Genomic DNA, 22,761 nt, shown 5'->3' with positions numbered 1-22,761 from the left:
AACAAGCGACCTTCATTCAAAAGGAATTGGCCACATGTACCCACGTATTTGTCCGAGTTGGAGCAATCAAACCGCCACTAACACCGCCTTACGATGGACCATTCAAAGTGTTGCGCCGAAAGAAGAAAGTTTTCGTCGTGGACATCAATGGTCGAAAGCAGCCAATTTCTATCGACCGTTTAAAAGCTGCACACATGCAAGCCAACGAACCAACAGTGAAACCACCCGATCCCGGTGAAAGATCATCTGATGCTAAGGACGAACAGGAACAACCCAAGTACCGAACCAGGTCAGGAAGACAAGTTCGATTTACTCGTCCCTATTGCGTAAATTAAGGGGGGAGTATTGTGGCGACGTAAACCATCTTACTCTCACATCATCATTCTATAACTATCATTACCATTCCATCATCATTCTCCGTCATTCATCATCATCAGCCAATCATCACTAACACTACAAACTAGTTCCCGAACATTCCATCAGTCAGTCCAGTCGAGAACCTTCTCGAAACAAACACACGCAGGCAGCAATAACAATAACAACAGCCACGCAACTGACGCCAGCAGACAATAGCCGGCAAACCAACAATAGCAACAACAAACGATAGCACCGGCAAACAACCAATAGCGTTCTCGCATTCATACACTCACACACTCACAATCCATAGCTATAAATATCCGATCATTGTAAATAGTTAGTTAGTAATAAAGTGACCATTATAGTGAACACGTCTGAATCATTTAATCCCGTGAAACCGAATCCCTCTTCGGGCGGAAACCCCCATATGAGTGATTGAAATAGTGTGAATAATTCTTTCATATCGTCGTACAACGTCTTATTACGTTCATGAACATTTAACATCAAGTTAAATGCCCAGGTTATGGTGAGTGGTCCAAAATAAGTACCTAAGGAATAAAGTAGGACCTATTTTCGACATGGGTCAAATTACTATTAAAACCAGTTATTTTGCTTTTTCGAGCTTGCACAATAGTTTTCACGTGTTTTATCATAGCTGTGAACATGTTTGTATTTGTAAAATTCATCACAGCTATGCAGCAAATCTCTTGAAAGTTGGCTCCAATAATGGCACGTCCTCCTGAAATGGCCCTGATTCGGTCCAACTGTGAAAAATCAAAACTAAATTTTCAATTTTCTCTCCGTTAACAGCTTACTTAAATAAAATTTTAGATGTGATTAGAATCATAAGAAGTAGCTTTAACTATACTTGTTCAAAATTTTTATTAATAACATGATTCATGAGAGAAATATTGGCAAAAAGCTACAAGGTGGTCCAAAATATGTACCCGGTCCAAAATAAGTCCGTTACCCTAATATTTACTAAAATTATCCAAAAATCTTTGTCTTTTAAACAAACCGTGAACATAACGCAGGGATCTGGGACAAATTTTAGTAATAAAACTTCAAAATGTTCACAAATCGTAAAATTTAGGATTTATCTTCCTTAACCGCTACGCTTTTGATATTTTTTGACCGAAGAAAGCTTTCGTAGCTAATCATTTGTCCTGGCGCAGAACATCAATCTAGAGAAACTCGCTCAGGAATGAAAAGATAGGTGTTTTGGGCAAAGTGGTTCATTCTCATATTTTGATATAAAATTTAAAGGCGAGAGATTCAAAAATAGCGCGATAATAACAATAACTTTTTGTAGAGCATTTTTCAAGTATTTTTTTTTAAATTTAACCGTATCTTCTTGGGTTAAGATTGTAGAACTTTGATATGTAAAGCAAAGTTGTGTATTTTATTGAGATAAATAACTTTGTAGAAGAAACTTAAGCCCTAAAATGCTTAACAAGAAAGTTATGATTTATATCTCGCTATTGGTGGACTTCTTAACTTTATATTTCATATCAAAATATACGCTTTATTATACAGAGCAATGTTGTCGAAAACACCAGCATTCTATCTTAACTACCTTTGGCGTTATTAATTTAGTTACGTTAGATTTATGTTCTGCATTGAAAATTCTGACGCGCTTCCAAACTTCGATCCAGACGCAACCGAGGAAGACAAACCGAGTTTTCTGTAAAGCTTCTTTTTCACCCGAGTGCGAACGAATTTATCTGCACCGAGAACGCACTTCATCAGTTTGCTTGCTTCTCTTGCCCACACTTGTCAGTTGAAGTTCCTTCATAGTCTTCTGGTAATTGTTCCGGAACGACATCATTTTGCGACGTGTTCGTTGGTTGCTGATCCGGTTTGGACTGAACTCGCTAAGTGTTTTCAGTCCAACAAAGAGAGTTCAATTTTTAGTTCATAAGGTTGAACTCAGCTTTGATCCCTCGTCGAAGGAAAAAAAGGGATCAATTTTGAGTTCGCAGTTCGAACTCCGTTTTGATCCATCGCAAGGAGGAAAAAAGGGTACTTAACTTTAAGTTCATAGAATCGAACTATGTTTTGAACCTCGGTCATACTTAATTTTGAGTTAAAAAAAAAAGAGCGTGTAGTTTGGGTTTACGCACTCAGCCGAAAAGGAAACGTTAAATTCACCTAGATTTTCACGTAGGCACTCATTACGTGAATTTTTGCTTGGTTTACGTGAAGCACTTGGAAGCTAATACGAAATCACTTAATCCTTACGTGAAATTCCCATAGTTGTCATGCTTCAAAACAAAGACACGTTCGATTTACGTGAAAATCCAGTGAACCGCCAATCACAAACGGGTTTGTGGGATTTTATGTGATGTTCACTTAGCTCTGAAGGGCTCATTTGCGTAAAATCTATGTGAAAGAACAAAAGTACCCAATATGGCGCGCGTGAATTCAAGTGCTATCGACTGTCGTAAAGAGCAGTTTTTATTGCGGTGGAGAAGCTGTATTTTTGTAAGTAGTAAAAATATCATTCTTTGGTTGTTGTTTACATATTTTGCCATTTCAACAGGATGCGGAATTGGAGCAGCTGGGACGATCAGCCAATTGCTAAATGAAATACATTTTTTTGGAGACTTTGTGAAGTGAAGAAATGTAAAGTGAAGTTCAATTGTGAAAAGTTGTGTATACTTTTTTATGCGGGTAACTAAAAAGTTATTGTGATGTGATATAAATTCCGGTAAATAAAATCTTTTTTCCGAATAAATAACTTATTATTATTTCATTGATGCGAAATACAACACAATACGTTCATATTTTAATTAAATCTACGTGAAAAGTATGCAGTAGATCGAATCCTTATTCACATCCAATCTACGTTATTTTCCCGTACGCTTCACTTACAACTCATATGAAAATTACGTGAATTCTGCTTGCTGTGCCAGTTCTGTTTGCTACCTGAAATTCACGTAGATTTCACGTGATTTTCATGGTGGCAAAAATCTATGTACATTTTCACGTATACCGTATTTTTTTCCACCTGGAGGCAAACTAGAGGCAACCTAGGTTCGCTCTAACTGCTGTCATCGTGCTCATTTATTGCTCGAGAGGCAACCTAGGTTCGCTCGAAAAAGGGACGGAGTCGCCCTGAGAAAAAAGTCAGTTTTGCGAGAAGTTCACCAATACTCTCAACGTTGTTGTCAAAACATTAAACAGCTGTTTTTGGCTGAAAACAAAACAGTTGAAATATAATGAACGGGCAAATGATTATTGCCGCGATTTTGAACCTCTCAGCCAAGCAAAATCGTACTATCTGCAGTCCAGTGCAATCCGGACACGAAAAACGGCAATCCGGATGTGAAGAACCGAATGAAGAAATCCAGAAGAAAGAACAAAATGACAGCTGCATGTAAACATTGCGCTCTGAAAGCTGATGACTTGGTCATCCACTTCCGGCCAGCTCAACTCGAATATACTTACTCTCAGGGTCGGCGCACGTTCTCAGGGAGGACGGAAACGACCAATCGCTGCCAACAAAGCGGACAAACACAATAGAACAAGATAAATTCTCTAGGGCTCATTAACCAAAATCTAATTATAAGAGAAGTGGGAAATACGTTTTTACATTTATTTAAGACTTGCCATTTTCTGCCTTCAGCGGGGAATCTCGTCCGAACCTGGGATGGCCATCCCTGCAATCAGGAGCTCGTCGACGTTGCCTTCTATCAGTCGGCCAGAATCGTGGGTATATCTGGCTAAAATTCGGTTGATATCGGTGGCTGGATCGGGATTGTAGGTGGTTTGTTTACCGATCACCAGACCGATAAATCGGCACCCCGGCAATAGAGATGTTGGCCGCGGGTCCGATAGAGTTGACGGGTCTTACCCGGAATATTACACCGCCCAACAGGGGCGTCGCTCGGAGCTGCTATTGGTGATAATAGCACTGCGGACGGAACACGATGTAACCTGGCAAAGCGTTTGGAAACAGCGTAACGCTTTCCAGGACGGTTGGGGATTTCACCGGGCACCTACCGAGTTACACCAGTTGACGGAAGTGTAAAACGGCCCTCACTTTTTCCTGGCCACGGTTGCTCCCTTTGCTTCGGCACACTTGGCCGGACACTCCGCACACCACTCCGAACTAAACTTCACAGCGTTTACGGTGAGGGTTTTTTTTGAGTACGTCTTACTTGTTTCCGTGTTCCAAATTAAGTGAACGAGCAGATGGCTTCCGTTCACGCATAAGCCCAGGGTTCCCGCTCTTTCCTTTTGGGCTTATTCTGGATCCGGTGTCAGATGTGTTATTTGACACCTGTCATTTGACGGTCAACCTCGCTTAAAGCATATTAGGCAAACTGGTTTTATAGCTAATTTAAATTCAAACATATAATGAGCCAAAACTAACAATAATCAAACTAACAAAAATTAAATTATGAAATACGCGCAAAACAAACATTACACCATTGCATTTGTACCGAATGCAAACAACGATTGAATCGGTAACAATCCTCCCCTAGATCGACCTGAAAAATTTCAAGTTGCGTTGAAATTTTTCGTGCAAGTACAAGATCGCCCAATTTCATTTTCGCCTAACCCCTTTGTTTGCCTCCAAACCGGACCCAACACATTTTTTTTTGTTGTTTTGTAATTTTTTTTTTTTTTTTATCTCAGTTGAACCATTTTTTCAATCCAAATTCAGCATTTCCGTCGATCCCCCCAATGTGCTTCCATAGGCTTCCATTTTATCAGGATAACCCCCTTCGCGTCATAACTTTAATTAGGAAAATATTTCTTCACTTCCCTGAACATAACTAATTACTATTCACTCCTCTATTTAATACAGAGAAACACCTAACTTTTATAACCTTTTCACTCGACTCATTCATACAAATTCTCATTCAGTGGACGCGTCCTCCATTTCATTCACACTTATTCATTCACCCGTAACATACATTCTAATTCATAACCTAACTAACTAATGTAAATGACGAAAACGAATACTGTCATTTAGACATAAACCACAAGTTAAAGGCGCCGTTGCCTTGCGAAGAAGGTGACCGAAACGTAATCTGCAACAAGGGCTGTTGCGGGGTCATAGGGCATCAACATTGTAAACAACTCCGCTCAAATTTCGAGGTTGGCTCAGAATCGAACCACCAGGTACTGACCATCAGCGTCAATCTGACTCCGGTCTCCAGCGCGGTCGCCCTTGGTTACAAACACGCCCGGTCGATCAACTGGCACACTGTGGACCTACCAATCAATCAGTGTCTAAACTTAACATTTGGAAAAACTATATTTCAATGAAAAATTTATTAACTTATATAACTACAACTCCTAACACGCCTCTGTCCGTTGTGATTTCTTGCAACGAAAGAGCGAACTTCTAAACGCACCTTTCTGCGATTAGTTGAAGATGTGAGTGGTCTTTTGGCCACGTCTAAATGAAACGAACTGACAAGAATTTTGGACTGTCACTTTTGTAGATGGTAAACAAATATTTATTTCAGAATCGCTCGAGTTGAAGACGAATGTTTTTGAGTAATATCAATTTTTATCAATTTTAGCTTATTTTTCTATATAAAATTGCGAATTTCTTATGTTTTTTCCGAAACAGTCTCAAGCCGCAGAGGAAGTGCCCCGAAGGATGAACGGAAGCTTCAAGTATGCTTGGGTGGCCTCGGTAAGGAATCATTTCAATCAGATTGTTTTCTGGATTTATAGTTCTTGTTTTTGTTTATTTTCAGGGGCTGATGAGGCTAAAACCAATTTTCCCAACAGGTGTATGGGATCGGATCCGAATGAAGAGGTCAGTCGGAGGGGTTGTAGGCACCCGGAACAGGAAGCATATAGGAAGTCCTGCATTGATAATTAGCTGCTGTACCGAAGTGTTAAAGTGGATTTTTTTTTTGCATTTTTTCTTGAACCGATACGCTCGATGGAAAGTGCTAGTGTAGAATTAAGAATAAGTGAATATATTACCCTGGCTTGAGGTGGGCGGCAGGCCACACTCCCAGGGATTTGCCATCGGTGCCCTCCAACTCGTACGAGGAGGTACCGATTCGTCGTTTTATTTTCGCTTTCAGGTAGACCGGGCCATATTTCGCGTTGTACCGCTCGGCAGCATTTGATTGCTTGGTGTTGCGTCGGTACACCCACTGTCCTACTTCGAACGGTTTGGCGTACTGTCGGTGCCTAAGGTTATACCGATGTCTTCCTGCTTCATGGGATTTTTCCAGATTGGCCCTGACAAGATCATATATCCTTTTAAAGAGTATCTTTTGGTTTTGTAGTCGTTCTTCGGTTTCTGTCTCGCTTTGGGATTCGAACCAACGATGATCGGATCCTTTTGCGAAGGCCTCGTGGCCGTGAATGACAAAAAACGGTGTCAATTCCGTCGCGGAGTGTTGCGTCGTGTTTAAAACCGTTTCGATTTCCGATATTTTGCTGTCCCAGAGCCTTTGATCTTCTCGAACGTAGGTTCGGATGGCGGCGTTGATCGTTCGATTTACCCTCTCAACAGGATTGGCCTGTGAGTGGTATTTCGAATTCAACCAATGCCGCACTCCGAACAGTTCGAGAAAATTTTTGAACTCCCGGGACAGGAAAACGGAAGCATTATCCGATATGAGTGTTTCAGGTGTGGAGAAGCGGAAGAACCACTGGTCGCGAAGGTAAGTACACAATGATATACTATCGATTTTTCTTACGGGTATCAGCATGCACCATTTGCTGAAAAGGTCGGTGACGACAAGGAGATGTTGGTTGCCCTTTTTACTGCGGGGTAAAGGACCTATGTAGTCTACTGCTATCATTTGCCATGGGTGAGTAGTGATTCTCTGTTCTCCCATAGCCGGAACCACGGGAACAGTAGCTGGTTTGCACTCCTTACAACTTGTACATGCTTGAACATATTCTCTGACCTCTTTAGCCATTTTTGGCCAATAGTACTTGAGTTTCAGTTTTGCCAAAGTTTTATCGGTGCCTATATGCATGGACCCGTCGTGGCATTCCTTGATTAACGGTTCTCGGTTTTCAGGAGGAACAACGAGCTTCCACTCGAATCGGTGATCATACGGCTGATTCGGAATGGAGACGAATTTGTAGATATTCCCGTTCTTCACCTGAAAGTCGACGTAATCGTCTGGCTGATCCATAATCTTCGATCTAAGATTCTCATACCACGCAGAAGCTGGTTCGGCCGAGACCACAGCAACGCAACGTGACAAGGCATCCGCTACCACGTTGTCTTTTCCTTTTCGGTGCCGAATTGTCATGTGGTATTGCTGTAGTGCAAGGCTCCACCGGCTGCAGCGGGAGGAGGTCTTCCACTTAGTTCGGAGAATATGGGTCAGAGCAGACGAGTCCGTAACTAAGGTGAAGTGGGAACCCTCTACGTACCCACGGAAAGCCTCGATAGCCAGGAGAGCTGCCAGTGTTTCCTTCTCACAAGCATGGTAGTTCCTTTGCGGAGTACTTAGCTTATGTGAGAAGTAAGCAATGACTCTTTCCTGGTTATCTTGGATTTGCGTGAGTACTCCTGCAACTGCCACATCACTAGCGTCCGTTTGTATTGTGAACTCCTTAGAAAAGTCTGGACTTACTAAAATGGGTGAACTGATAAGCTTTTCTTTAATTACGCAGAAAGCTTCTTCTGCCTGATCAGTCCACGTGATGGTTTTGGCTTTCGTTTTTAGCAGGTCACTAAGAGGCGCTGTCGCCCCGCTAAAGTCCTCTATGAAACGGCGATAATAATTAGCCATTCCTAGGAATCTTCGTAGCTTTGTAACGGTTGTTGGTCGCTCATATTCTACTATGGGACGTATCTTGTCTGGATTTGCGCGTAAGCCTTCGGTTGATAAGAGATATCCTAGGAAGGCTAATTCGTTCACCCCAAAATGCGATTTGTCTAGGTTGATGGAGAGATTGGCGGCCTTAAGTCTTGTCGCTATGTCGATAAGGAGTTGCAAGTGATGCTGAAAAGACTCACTTACAACCACTATATCGTCTAGATAGACGAAGACATATGGTTCCAACTCTCCATTCCCTAGGACTAAATCCATCGTCCTAGCCAATCGACTTGGACTGTTAGCTAGTCCGTATGGGCATCTAGTAAATCTATACATCCCTTTTCCAGGTATGCTGAATGCGGTATAGTTTCTAGATCGTTCTTCTAGCGGGATTTGAAGGAAGGCTTCCGACAAATCGATGGTGCTCAAATAACGAGCTCTTGGTAAGTGTCCTAGAATGCGCCCCGGATGAGGAAGAGGATAAGCGTCTCGAACCGTGCGCTCGTTAAGCTTACGCGCATCGAGACAGAGTCTCACTTTACCGGAAGGCTTGATAACGGGCACGACTGGTAGCGACCAGTCCGATTGACAGCGCTCAATAATGCCCACCTTCAACATGCGGTCAAGCTCTTCTACTACCTTCTCGCGTATTTTCGGGGACATAGCGTAAGGATATTGCCTCACTGGCGGTTTGGTTTTCCACTCATCAGAGATCTCTATCGTATGTTCGGTGAGAGGTGTTGTTGGTAAGAATCCGGGCTGGGCAGCCTGGAATAAGAGTTTTACTTTCTCTAACTGCTCAGTTTCCTGAGGCGTAAGTACACAATCAGGCATGATTGATTCACAATCACTTTCTTCCTGCAGCAACGTACATTGTTGAATCTGCGGATATATTTTGAATTTAGACCAAAAGGTCATTCCTAACAAGCAGTCTACTAGAAGGTCCTTAACAACTAATGTGGGGACAATTTTCGTTCGGTTCTCCAAGCAGTATGGAACAAAAATTTCACCCAAAATTAACAATTTTCCGCCATCAGCGGACTTAAGCTCTAATAAATTTGACAACGGTCTAAGTTTGATATTGCGCATACGCTGGAACAATTTATCACTTATCAGTGTTTTATTACTACCTGAATCTAACAAACCTTTAACTCGAAGATTGTGGATAAATACCCAGGCGTAAGGTCGATTATCATTATTGGTTGGAAGAGTAATTTGAAGGACTTCGGAAGGCTCTGCTGAATACCAATCCGATTGAACCGGCTCACAGTTGATTGAGCGCGGATCAACGAGGGAATGTTCTACGCGGTTTCTTTCGACTCTCGGCGTTTTTCGATCGTCGGCCTGCCGTTTTTTTGGCAGTACGGGCAGTGCTGAGCATCGTAGCCTTTGAACCCGCAGACGTAACAAATCAGCCCTTTCAGTGTGCGACACTGCTGCACCTGGTGATCTGGTTGACGACAATTTAAACATACATGCGGTGGCGGGGGTTCGAAACCGGAAACTAGAAATTCAAGCGTGCGGCGAAGCTGAGCTGCTTTGGGTTCTCCCGACGATGAGGGTTTTGGCTCGGAAGCTTTTCTAGTCTCGCCGAGGTTCGCTAAAGATCGTTGGTTTTCATAAGATGGGTTTCTATTCTTATTTTTCCAATTTTCAGAATAATTATTATTTGAAAATGTTTGGCGCGAGTTAGCTGCTCTTGGGGGTGGGTTATTATTTTGAGTGACTACGTTTACGGTTCGTTCTTGACCAAACATTTGATTGAAAAGGGAAACATTTGTGGAATCGATAGCGTGACCCGCCGCGAGAAGCTGAGATAGGTCTATCACCGGTTGCCAGAGTAAGGACTTCTTATAATCGTTGCGTAAGTTCCGTTTTAGTATGTCCAATTTTTCTCGGTCGTCCATCGGGGACATCATACTACGGAACATTTTGTCCATAGCGAAATAATATTCCTGGAAAGTTTCACTACGCTGTTGACGTCGCTGATAGATTTGACAACGCAAAAGAACATCTAACTCCGGATGAGCGAAATTGCGCTTCAATTCCCAAACCAAATGTGGCCAATTTATTAATCGTCCAGGATAAGGATGCCGCATGGACATGTACCAACTTTTGGCTGGTCCTTCGAATAAATGGAATGCCGAATCGAATAGCTCCTGTTCAGATATTCGTTCCGAAAGAGCTAACTGATCTACCAGGGCTAGAAATTCATTAAGTTTTGCTCCTCGGTCAGTACCGGAATATTTCTCTATTTTCCACATTGAAACCGGAAGGGTTCTGTGGGAAGAAGCTACGTTTCTATCTAACGGATATCCCATTGGAGATGCGTAATTGAACGGGTAAGGATTCGAAAAAGTGGCCAGTGGCGGAGCCAACGGAAACGAGGGTTGAGGCGTAGCCATCGGGTTGTGTGAAGCGTACGGCATCGAGGCGTATGCGCCTGGTAATGGTTGGCTATATAAAGTTGAAGGCAATTGTGCGGAAACATAAGGTTTACTGGTATACGGTAACTGTGGCCAACAACTAGAGACATTAGAAACTGTTGCTGGGATATGAGAATTAAGGGTTGTGGGCGCCATTTGAGGTATTTGTTGTCGCGAATAACCGTTAGTCAATGATTGTATCCACGGTTCATTATTAGCAAAAGATGTGTAATTGTTAGAACGATCGTAAGCTTGGTAATCGGATGAATAAGGGTTCTGGGTTCTTGTTGGATTTACTGTCGGGCGTGGCAAAATTGAACTGGATGAAAAAACTGAAGATGCTATCATAGGGGTGGTAATCGGTTGAGAATATTGACCAGTAACAGCAGTGCAACCGTTAGTAAAGTCCGTTGATTTCGGTATTGCTCCCGTATTAGTTTTAGCAATTGACGGTACATTCGCGGATGGAATAACTGTTGTTATCGCGGATTCACTCTGTTCGTTTGGAATGGATCTAGTTCGTAATTGAATCAATTCTTTTTCTAAGGCGATAAGAGCATCACGGAAAATGTTAACATCAGGCTTATCCAGTTCTTTGGATAACACTCCCATGCGCTTGAGGCACTCGATGGCTTCCTGTTCCGGAGCTGAATTCTCCTTCTCCCCCTCATTTGCTTTTTCGAACAAGTTATCAACAATTTCTTGCATTGGAGTAGGTTCAGGGATGTTTGTTGGAAAGTACGTGTCCAAATGATCACATACTCTAGTCAAAAGATCGATTGCTTCCTCTTTTATCTCGGTATCGGAAGTATTACCTAAAACTGACAGTCTGTTTGCTAAATGAAGAAAAATGTGCTTGTACTTTGGTTGCACTCTTGAGGATGTCATAACTGATAGTTCCAAATTGTTCACTCTTTCCCTACACAAGGCTAATTCGTCTTCTACTGTTCCAGGTATCACCATTTCCGGAAGACCCCGATCTTTTTCTTTTCTGAGTAAGTCACGCAAAATACGTCGGAGTCTGGACAGAGATCGGTCACCGGTGATTTCTATTTCTCTCATACTCAATTCCATATCTAAGTCACTTCCATCAAGTAACTCTGGGCGCAATTCTAGATATCTATCTACGAATCTCTGCCGTAACTCTTTAGAATTTGTTTCCATTTTTGGAACACAAATATTAAAAAGTGTAGCAAAACAGATAAGTTTGTAGCAAAATAGTTATGAATAAAGAAGTTAAGATATGATAAACCTGAAATGCAGAAATAACAAGGTGGCGCAGAGAAACAATCGGACGAAAATGCTGATATTTGGATTGATGAAATAGCTAAACCGAAATTTCCCCGCCCCCCTTTCCGCTTAGATTATTTTGTTTTTAAGCGGTGGTCAAACAGAATCTTGGCAAACTCCGGAGAAAAGCGAGAACTCCATCAGACGATCAAGACAAGCGACAGGAGGTTTTGAGTCTCCCTGAGGTACGTAAAAAAAATATTCTAGTGAAAACTAGAGTATTTTTTCTTTTCCGAAGGATCGCCAATTGAAAGCTGATGACTTGGTCATCCACTTCCGGCCAGCTCAACTCGAATATACTTACTCTCAGGGTCGGCGCACGTTCTCAGGGAGGACGGAAACGACCAATCGCTGCCAACAAAGCGGACAAACACAATAGAACAAGATAAATTCTCTAGGGCTCATTAACCAAAATCTAATTATAAGAGAAGTGGGAAATACGTTTTTACATTTATTTAAGACTTGCCATTTTCTGCCTTCAGCGGGGAATCTCGTCCGAACCTGGGATGGCCATCCCTGCAATCAGGAGCTCGTCGACGTTGCCTTCTATCAGTCGGCCAGAATCGTGGGTATATCTGGCTAAAATTCGGTTGATATCGGTGGCTGGATCGGGATTGTAGGTGGTTTGTTTACCGATCACCAGACCGATAAATCGGCACCCCTGCAATAGAGATGTTGGCCGCGGGTCCGATAGAGTTGACGGGTCTTACCCGGAATATTACACCGCCCAACAGGGGCGTCGCTCGGAGCTGCTATTGGTGATAATAGCACTGCGGACGGAACACGATGTAACCTGGCAAAGCGTTTGGAAACAGCGTAACGCTTTCCAGGACGGTTGGGGATTTCACCGGGCACCTACCGAGTTACACCAGTTGACGGAAGTGTAAAACGGCCCTCACTTTTTCCTGGCCACGGTTGCTCCCTTTGCTTCGGCACACTTGGCCGGACACTCCGCACACCACTCCGAACTAAACTTCACAGCGTTTACGGTGAGGGTTTTTTTTGAGTACGTCTTACTTGTTTCCGTGTTCCAAATTAAGTGAACGAGCAGATGGCTTCCGTTCACGCATAAGCCCAGGGTTCCCGCTCTTTCCTTTTGGGCTTATTCTGGATCCGGTGTCAGATGTGTTATTTGACACCTGTCATTTGACGGTCAACCTCGCTTAAAGCATATTAGGCAAACTGGTTTTATAGCTAATTTAAATTCAAACATATAATGAGCCAAAACTAACAATAATCAAACTAACAAAAATTAAATTATGAAATACGCGCAAAACAAACATTACACCATTGCATTTGTACCGAATGCAAACAACGATTGAATCGGTAACAGCTCGTTCTCACGCACACCTGCGAATGGAATAACTCGAAACCCGAAACTCGCTTTTTCATTCTGACGGTTCCAGAGCCAAATCCGGAATCAAAAAAAAATACGCCAGTAGCGTTCATGTGAAAAGTTTTTTCGGTGCGAGTGAGCTTCTTAATGACTGATAGACATAATACGTGTTCAATAGGCAATTAAAATCGGTTTCAATCGATTTCGATTGGTAAATTGTTGTTCACTCAGCCAATGTTGTGATCGAAACTAATCCAATTGACGTTCAATGAAGCCAATCGAAATCGATCGAAATCAATCGAAAACGATCGAAACCAATCGAAAACGATCAAGCTCAGAGGCAGGATTCGTTTCTATCGATTTCTATTACACTAACACACATGCAGTTGTTTACTGTCAAAAACAGCTGGTTTGATTTGTTTTTAATTTCTGTTGTGATGTGAGTCGTGCAGTGCAAGTTACAGTGGAGTCAACCGATGCAGCGTCGGTGGTGCTGTGTCAGTGGTGTTGTGCCAGTGGTTCTGTGCCGGGGTGGTAGTGCAGTGCTAGCAGTACGGTGTCAGGGAGTCCGTGTTGATGTGGTCCGTCTTGGGTGGTGCGGTGCTGGTAGCATTCGTCGGTGCGGTGTCGGTGTTTCTGCGTTGGTCTCATCAGTCGGTGTGCTTGCTGCAGCAACTTCTTCTTCTTTTTGCTGTACTGCCGCTGCCGGCAAGTCTGTCCCATATGCAAAAACAACGAACCGAGAAAAACGGCTTTTAAGATTTTTATAAACTTTCGTGGATTTCTCGGTTGAAACTTTACCTTTTCTACTTCTTTCTTCATAGATATTTAGATAATTGTTGTAGAATTTCGTCCAATGTGTTTTTGATTTGGAAGTTGTTCATCCGGAGGAGAAAATAATGATGAGACAGTCTTGCGAGTATATTTCGCATGCGGATTAAATCTACCCGCAAAGCTGTCCCATATTTGGCTTTTCGTTCATCAGTTTTGATTCTCTCTATCTGCGCTGTTTAATTCACTGGTTGTTTACTGATAAAAATAAGTTTGAAATGATGTTTATGACATGTTTAGATAGTCAAAGATAGTTTATCGTAAGAATTGAGTGGGTCTAAAATAAAATGTATAACAACGTTCCATCAATAAAACAACCTGTAGGGGAGATGGGGGCATAATGGCCACCTTAAGGAAAACGCTTATTTAACCATAGAGAACAGCTGTAATATGTGAATTACATCATTGTTTCGTGTTCAGACACTCAAATAGTCTATTGCCTAATTGGATGAAACTTGAAAAAGTAGATAAAAACGTTTAAAATGCATTTTAAAAATTTTTGCCGAAAGCTGAAAACCAGTCACTGTAGAGGCATAATGAGAAACCCTCCGAGGCAGTATGAGCACCATTAATGAAGGCATAATGAGCGTTTTCTGCCGGGGATTCTAGCAGCAAATTCGACTCGATGAAGCCGACTGAGTAATAGAGCTACAGCTTGACTTGTATCGTCTGACGATTTGGCCTTTTGGTAAGATGTCGGAGAGGTAATCAGTAGGCTCGAGTTCGATTCCTGGTCGAGGTGATTTTTTTTTTCATTTATCATTCATGATCATGATTGCACTAAACGGTGAGGCGTAGATTCATCAAACGAAGCAATAACAAAATAATCTAGGTCTGTTTGTAGAATTCAAAGAATTAACACATGCTCATACATTATGTTTCTGGTGTTTTGTTTGACGGATGATGCTTTGATGCAATTAGCCGTATAATGTAACAATAAAAAAAATCAATCATGAACGGTATGTGCAAACAAGATTCCCTCGAACAGGAATCGAACTCGAGCCTACTGATTTCCTCTCCGACACCTTACCAATAGGCCAAATCGACAGACGAAACGAGCCAAGCTGTAGCTCTATTATTCAGTTGACTTCATCGAGTTGAATTCGCTGCTAGATTTCCCGGCAGAAAATGCTCATTATGCCTTCATTGATAGTGCTCTGTTCGCCTCTATTGAACAAATTAAAGTAAAAAAGCGTTTTAAAATTGATTAAAGTGAAAAATCAAAAATTTTATGATGTTGAAAATTGAGAAACAATGTGTCCCAAGCAACATTTTAAACTCTGAATGGTTTTATAAAAAAAAATAGTTGTTGTATAAGGGATTTATAAAGTATTGTTTGCTTTGTAACGTAATTTATAAGGAACTCTATATGATTGCCCTTTAAGATAGCTTAAAAACCACTATAGAATCTTTTTATAGAACTCCTGTCAAATTTTGTGTTGGTTTTATAACCATTAATTTTTTTGGTTCAGAAGAGCGCTAAAAAGCAATTATTAAACCTCTCTAGAAAACCAACCTTGAAGAAAACAACAACAAAGAATGTTTTATAACCTTTAATTTTTTTGGTTTAGTAGAGCACTACAAAGCAATTATAAAACCTCTCTAGAAAACCAACAAAGAATGACAGTCCAAATCCGATCGAAATGTCAAAATGTGTATGAACAAAACCCAACAACAAAATGTGTATGTGTGGCATCGTCTCAAATGTTTACCACCAAATGGAGTATTTGACTAAATATTTTCCCCCCGATGAAGGAAGAAGCTGTTTCGGGAGACAATTGAGATCGAGTTTTCCCAAGCAAAAAAAACTACTCGAATGTCAAAAAGCACATGAAAAAAAGAAAAGAAAACTTGACTCATTTATGAACAAATTTAATTAAGATTCTTCTTTCTGGTGGAAAAAATTAAAAGTAAGCTTTTTGTTGGAAAAGTAATCATTTCATTTTAAAAATCATATCATTTTATAGTTAAATATTTCGCACATTCATGGGCGGATGTAGGCTATCGAACGGGATCCCCCGAGCTTGATAATATTGAGCTGCTAGATATGCATTGCTTGCAAGATTCCTGAAACATCATCATCGTTTTGGAGAAAGTGTCATTCCTGGAAAGCAGATTAGCCGGAATGTGATTCTAAGCACATCCGATCACAACCGGACAGAACAATGAATGTGTCTAGTTAGAATACAGCAAGAAGTGGGCCCGAGACAGATGAGGGTAGAATATTTGTGACGACATGGGTAGTAGCCGTTTCCCGTAGAAGCCCCATTATTTTATGTAATGGTTCGGTAGCAGAGAATTCATACAACAATTTAGAAGTTTTACTCTTCATTATTTAGTTATTTAAATAATTTCACAATCTACAAGTTTCAAAATATAAATGAAATCCAAAACGACAAATATATTTTTTAAATATTTTCTTCGTCCGGCATCCCTCTATAACTCTTTCGTTTTAATCTACTATCCGGCTCTGATTCGGAAAGCGTAGAAACATCGTTTGATTCAGCTCCAGGGCAATGCTCGGCTTTTAATTGGTCTCGTGATCCAGGGTTTGATAACCGTTACTGCAGCAAAATGCATTTCACAGAACCTGCTAATGCAATGTTTTTGGGCGACTTCCGAAAATGAATTTTCCCACAATGTACTTCCGGCCAGTTTATGGTAGTTCACTTTCTGGCAGCCAAATTCTGAAATAAATAAATTACGTATGTTGTTGGTTATTTAATATACATCATACAATCACATTTACCTTTAAATTGAAAAGCGATGAGACACATTTTGTTCTGGTTCCAGTCAACAACTTGTGGTTGAAAAATCTGTCCGTGAGCCGCTGAAAAGCACCGAAAATTGACTCGAGTGATTAATCTGCTAGTCAGACACGGGATTCAAAGGATTTCCTACTGTTTTTGTCAATCCTGCCGGTCGTCTTCGAGCAAAAACAGAACAAGGAAAACGAACGGAATCACAATTAAATTATCTTTGTTTTTGTTTGTTTTGGTTGCACTGAAGTAAAAACATTTATGATGATCTGTGGAAATGACTTTTAGTTTTATAAGGGTTAAAACTGATGTTCGTATAAGACAAGTTGTTCCTAAAATAACATTTTTCCAGAACAATATGATTCATAGCTGATTTCTTCAAGGCAAAGAGTTGTTTTCAATGAATCGCCATTTTTGAATGCAATTATGAAAATTTAAATCAAGGCTTCTTAGAATCTAATAATGAATAGTATTATTTGCAACTAGTTTAGCTATTTTAATTGTATATTCTATCAAATATTGACAAAGCGAACAAGACTGACTTTGCTAAATAAATTTTCATTACAAATTATTCCAATAAAAATTTCATAAAATGTTTTATTTCGAAAAATTACTTGAGCGCGTGGATTATTTATCATTTTTTTCAAAAAATAATCGATAAAATTTAAAGCGCAACATATTTATTCATAAAGTGACCGAAAAAAACGATTGTGATATTTCAAATATACTAATAGGTTATTTTGAAGTGTTAGTGGAAAAAGAAAATCTTTTCATTAGATTTTAATTGGGATTATTTTGTTTTAATAAATTCTTTTTCAAAACCATTTTTTTTAAAGAGAAAATTTCACGAATTTTTTGTTCAGTGCAAAAAGAGTTGATTATCTAGAACAAGCTGTTAGCAAAACCCTTGTGAGTCCATAGGGTTGTATAAGGTACTTAGGATGAGCACTTCAGAACCTCCTGTAGGTAGGCCTTTTTACACTTATACGCGTTTTATAGATGTTTTAATGGAGTTTATATAGCTAAACGTTGTTTTATAACGAAGTTTAGAAGTGTTCTTCCAGTTTTTTATAAAACTTAAATTGTTGCTTGGGTGTAGATCATGTTGCAGTGCGTACATTTCAGATCAAGATGATTTAAAGGTCATAAAAGCTTATTTGGTGGTGCTCAAAAATTATAATATTTTCGTCACTTGAGAACCTAGCTGGTTATTATGCAATATTTCTGTAAAGATGAAAAGGATATTTCTTTTTTGGTGAAAAATTAATACTATGGATAGTACGAAACAAGTCCTTATGAAAATTTGTTTAAGAAAATAAGTACTTATGTAGAAAAAAGGAGTGCTCATTATGCCCTGGGTGCTCGTTATGCCCTCATCTCCCCTACCATCATATTTTGGAAAGTTTTTCGGTCGATTATCTTTTTAGAAAGACTATAAGTCAAATTAAATTAATGCTGAATCAGAAACAGCAAAGTATCTTAAGGTGCATTTACAGTTCTTTCGAACGTGAAAATGAAAAAACTTATATTCTTCAAAAACTCGACTATGCTGCATTTCATGGCTGCGAAACTAGGTGGAATAGATGCGGAATGGTTGAACGATTATTTTTGAACTGATTTCCTTGTTCAAAGCCCTTTAATATTAATTTTATTTCAATTCCCCCGATTTTCACTGCGGAATATTTTTTCCGCGTTCACTGACATTCCGCTCGAAGTGTAAACGCACTGAGCGAACGTGAAAACGGAAAACGAACAAGAGTGGTGAATATAAATTCCGCGTTCATTTTCACGTCCGAATGGCAATGTGCATTCTGAAAAAAATTTCACCGATGACGGAAAAATTTTTGCTTCATAAAAAATTAGTTTTTTAATTTGTAAGCACATTTGAAGGCAATTAAAGGCTTAAAATACTACGAGTTTGAAATGAAACGCATACGATATTTTTTTTTAACTTTAAAACCCGCTTGGGCATCATTTAATTGCACCTGTTGGTAGAGTTTCTCGACGAATAAATGTACCTGTTGGAAGAGCTTCTCAACGAATAAATGTAAATGAAGATCATCGAATGGCCAGATTCCATTGAAATAAAAAAATAGATTCCGCTTTGTTCAAATGTGTGTTTCAGAAAAGGTATGGAAATAATTATAAAAATTTATGAAATCATTCAAAAATGATGTGTTTTAAGGAGAACTGAAAAGCAGAAAAATTAACAAACAAAAGAGTACTGATGCATTTTAATTAAATAAAAACCTTTTCAATTGTTTCACTAATTAAAAGTAATTTTGAAATTTTTGTTTGTCAATTTTTAATCAAGAACAAAAAATGGCTATCTTGTAGAAGTTATATTCATAACGTCCTTTCAATAAGTTTTTCAAAAGAAACGAATCGCTAAAGCTCGTTACTCCTTGATCGATAAATACTTTTTGGGAGTACTTTAAATTCATAAAATTTAATTTAAATTCATTGTATTCAAAGATAAGAACATTGGGATTATTTGATTAAATCAATCGTTTTCAAAGCTGAATCTGTTTTGAAGAAGAACAATATGTTTTTTTGAGAAATTTGACTGAATCAAAGCAATCGAAAGATTCCTTTTAATTCAACCACGGTACCGTGGTTGAATTAAAAGGAATCTTTCGATTGCTTTGATTCAGTTGAATCATTCAACCAAGTAGGCTCATACCACAACAGAGTGAGAAATTTGAATTTCAATTTGAGCATTGGTTCGACAAGTATCGATCAAAACATTGGTTGAATGATCTGTCATTTTCCGATCGAAACCAATTTCTACCCGCAGTTGAACAAACCTCTTACTAATTTTGAAGATTTGACCGATTTGACATTTCACTGCGGAATATTTTTTCACTGTGGTGAGTTCACGTTCACGTTCGAGTTCGAGTTCACAAGAACTGTAAACCGGGCTTTAGCTGCAAATATTTGATGAGAAAAATCAATTCAATATGACTTAAGCGTGTGCTACGTGCTACCAGGTACGTATATTTGTTCATAGATTTTATGAAAGTCCAAGCAGCAAGTAACAGCATGACAAAAACCTAAAAAATATGACTTTTTTTTTTTTTTTTTTAAATATGTCTTTATTTGTATCAAATCATCATTACACTTATATTACATTATTGCATTAAACTAGGTGTTCAGCTCAATAATGAACTGTTCATAGCCCTATAAGTAACTAGATTATAAAAATTAATTTATAAGATTTTAATTTGCTGAGCGCAATCAAGTTTTTAATGTAGGAGAACATCCTGTAATAGCAAAAATATTTTATACTTAAAACTAAACACTATCTTAAAATTAAACTAAACATAAAGAGAACGAATCTCTGCGATGGAAGACTGCATCGATTTGCCTCTGAAGTTGGAGATGATTTTGTTGGCCATCTCTTCGATCGATTCAATGCCCGCAATCCGATGAAGATCTTCGGTGCTGTGCCGAGGTGGAAGCCGCAAAATCATTTTCAGAACTTTGTTCTGAATCCTCTGGATGGCTTTCTTCCTCGTCGCGCAGCAGCTAGACCAAATCGGAACTGCATACATGATCGCTGGTCGGAAAACTTGTTTGTAGATGAGCATCTTATTTCGCAGACACAACCGGGATTTCCTGTTGATGAGAGAATAAAGAGATTTAGTGTATTTATTACATTTAGATTGAATATCTTCAATGTGATTTTTAAAAGTAAGATTCCGATCAAGTGTAAGTCCCAAGTACTTAACGTGATCAGACCATTCTAATGAAACCCCATTAAAAGTTATGGAATGATTTTCATTAGGTTTTAAAAAATTTGCTCTTGGCTTATGGGGAAATAAAATAAGTTGAGTTTTGGAAGCGTTAGGAGAAATTTTCCACATTTTCAAGTAATTCAAAAAGGAATTTAAATTTTGTTGCAATCTACTGCGTACCACCCGTAAATTTCGACCTTTGGCTGAAAGCAAAGTGTCATCAGCAAATAATCTTCTACCTTTTCCTTCTGGTACATCAGGAAGATCAGAAGTAAAAATATTATATAAGATTGGCCCAAGTATACTACCCTGAGGGACACCAGCTCTAATGAGTGTCCTTTCAGAGCATGAATTTTGATAGCTTACTTGTAAGGTTCGGCTAGTCAAATAATTTTGAATAATTTTGGTGCACACTTAATCTTTTCTCCTGTGATCGGAACGATTTCGTCCTGTATTTTCAACAGCTGAAATTACAGGACGATTTCAGGACAGCGAAAACGCTCAGGAAAACAACTGTCAAATTCACCTGAAGGTTCGAAACGGTTTTCTCCTGTAATTTGCAGGAAACTTCGAAGTGTTCCTGTAGGCTCGAATCGGCTTCCATCCACCATTTTTAAAGAATTCGGAATTTTGTCAGCAATTATTAAAACTTTTTCAATTTAAAAAGAAAATATTTATTCAATTTTTGTTATACACTAAACTATAAATTCAGTTGAACGATCAAAATGTCCATTGTTTATGACGGCTGATCGGCACTGTTTTTATTTCCACGGAATCAATTTTTTCTCCAGCATGTGCAAGTTTTTCGGCATTCTCCGGTGTTATTTAGAAATTGAAGCATGTTTCACCTGGAAGCCAAAAAAAAAAAATGGTCACACATAAATTTTAAATCAACTATATATTAATTAAATATTTACCTCCTCTAGCAACATATTCATTTTTTCTTATATCACATATAATAAGATCCAGTTTATTTATCAGGCGTCAGGACCAGCAGCGGTCCTGAAAATTAAATTTTGGGCCTCATACTGTACTAACAGTTTCGCGCCGTAAGTAACGACACTTTGCCGATGAACGTAACGCACGACTTTTAGCAGCTTCTGCGGTTGCAACTGTCGCGACTAATGACCGGGAACAATCGTTTTTGAGGATCAATGAACCAACACAAACACATGACAGTAAAAAAAATTTCATGTGTTACGTATTACAGGGAATCGCTGCCCGAGCTCCTGAATATTCGATAAAGAATGCCTTCGAATTTCAGGAGAAATGAAGTGGTACGAGAATCGTTCAGCAATCTCCACGTGCCTCAGGAAAACCTCTTGTTTTTGACAATTCGAATGTCATTTTGAGCTGTTTTCCCGTGATTCAGAGGATGATGATCCCGAGCGGAATAATTGCAATCTTAGTGTGTGAGATATACAGGAAAATCAAATCGAGCTAATTTAGCTACTAAACCTTTGTGCCAAACACTGTCAAAAGCTTTTTCAATATCAAGAAGAGCAACACCAGTTGAATAACCTTCAGATTTGCTAGCGTTAATCATATTAGTTACACTCAAAAGTTGATGTGTAGTAGAATGTCCATGACGAAAACCAAATTGTTCATCAGGGAAAATAGAATTCTGATTAATGTGAATCATCATTCTATTCAAAATAACTCTCTCAAATAGTTTACTTAAAGAAGGAAGCAAACTAATTGGTCGATAACTTGAAGGCTCTGAAGCACTTTTTCCAGGTTTCAAAATTGGAGTTATTTTGGCATTTTTCCATTTATTGGGAAAATAAGCCAAATGAAAACATTTGTTGAAGATTTTAACTAAAAAATTTAAAGTGCTTTCAGGCAACTTTTTAATAAGAATATAGAAAATCCCATCTTCCCCCGGAGCTTTCATGTTTTTAAATTTTTTGAAAATCAATTTAAGTTCATCAATATTTGTCTCACAAGAACTTTCAAACACATTTTGCTTGGAAAGAATATCATCAAATTCTAGGGAAATTTGAGCATCAATTGGACTTACAACGTTTAAATTAAAATCATGAGCAGACTCAAATTGTTGGGCTAATTTTTGAGCCTTTTCTGAATTAGTTAAAAGAAGTTTATCCCCATCTTTCAAAGTAGGAATTGGCTTCTGGGGCTTTTTCAAAATTTTAGTTAATTTCCAAAATGGCTTTGAGTAGGGTTTTATATCCTCTACTGCTTTAGCAAAATTTTCATTACGAATGAAATTTAAACGACGTTTGATCTCTTTTTGAAGGTCGC

The 22,761-nt window shown here is 39.2% G+C and overlaps 1 protein-coding gene and 1 long non-coding RNA gene across 4 annotated transcripts in view; one reads left to right on the top strand and one right to left on the bottom strand.

Annotated features, from left to right (window-relative positions):
• Positions 1–22,761, top strand: part of LOC129738697 (uncharacterized) — a 47,500-nt gene that overhangs the window by 11,194 nt on the left and 13,545 nt on the right. Inside the window, exon 1 of one of the 3 annotated variants that reach the window (XM_055729954.1) lies at positions 19,530–19,752. The exons of the other annotated variants lie outside the window; for them this stretch is intronic. The gene's annotated coding sequence lies outside the window, so the exon portion shown is untranslated. Of the gene's footprint in view, positions 1–19,529; positions 19,753–22,761 lie in introns of those variants that run through there. 3 annotated transcript variants of the gene reach the window in all.
• Positions 15,820–17,126, bottom strand: LOC129738700 (uncharacterized). Its single transcript, XR_008735604.1, has 3 exons — positions 16,905–17,126; positions 16,753–16,833; positions 15,820–16,690 (listed from the first exon to the last, which is right to left on the bottom strand). It is a non-coding gene; the product is annotated as an uncharacterized LOC129738700 (long non-coding RNA).

This window comes from Uranotaenia lowii, chromosome 1 (assembly GCF_029784155.1).
Source record: "Uranotaenia lowii strain MFRU-FL chromosome 1, ASM2978415v1, whole genome shotgun sequence".
Lineage (NCBI taxonomy): Eukaryota > Metazoa > Arthropoda > Insecta > Diptera > Culicidae > Uranotaenia > Uranotaenia lowii.
Note: the sequence above shows the minus strand (reverse complement) of the source record. Positions and strands in the feature narration are given on the sequence as shown.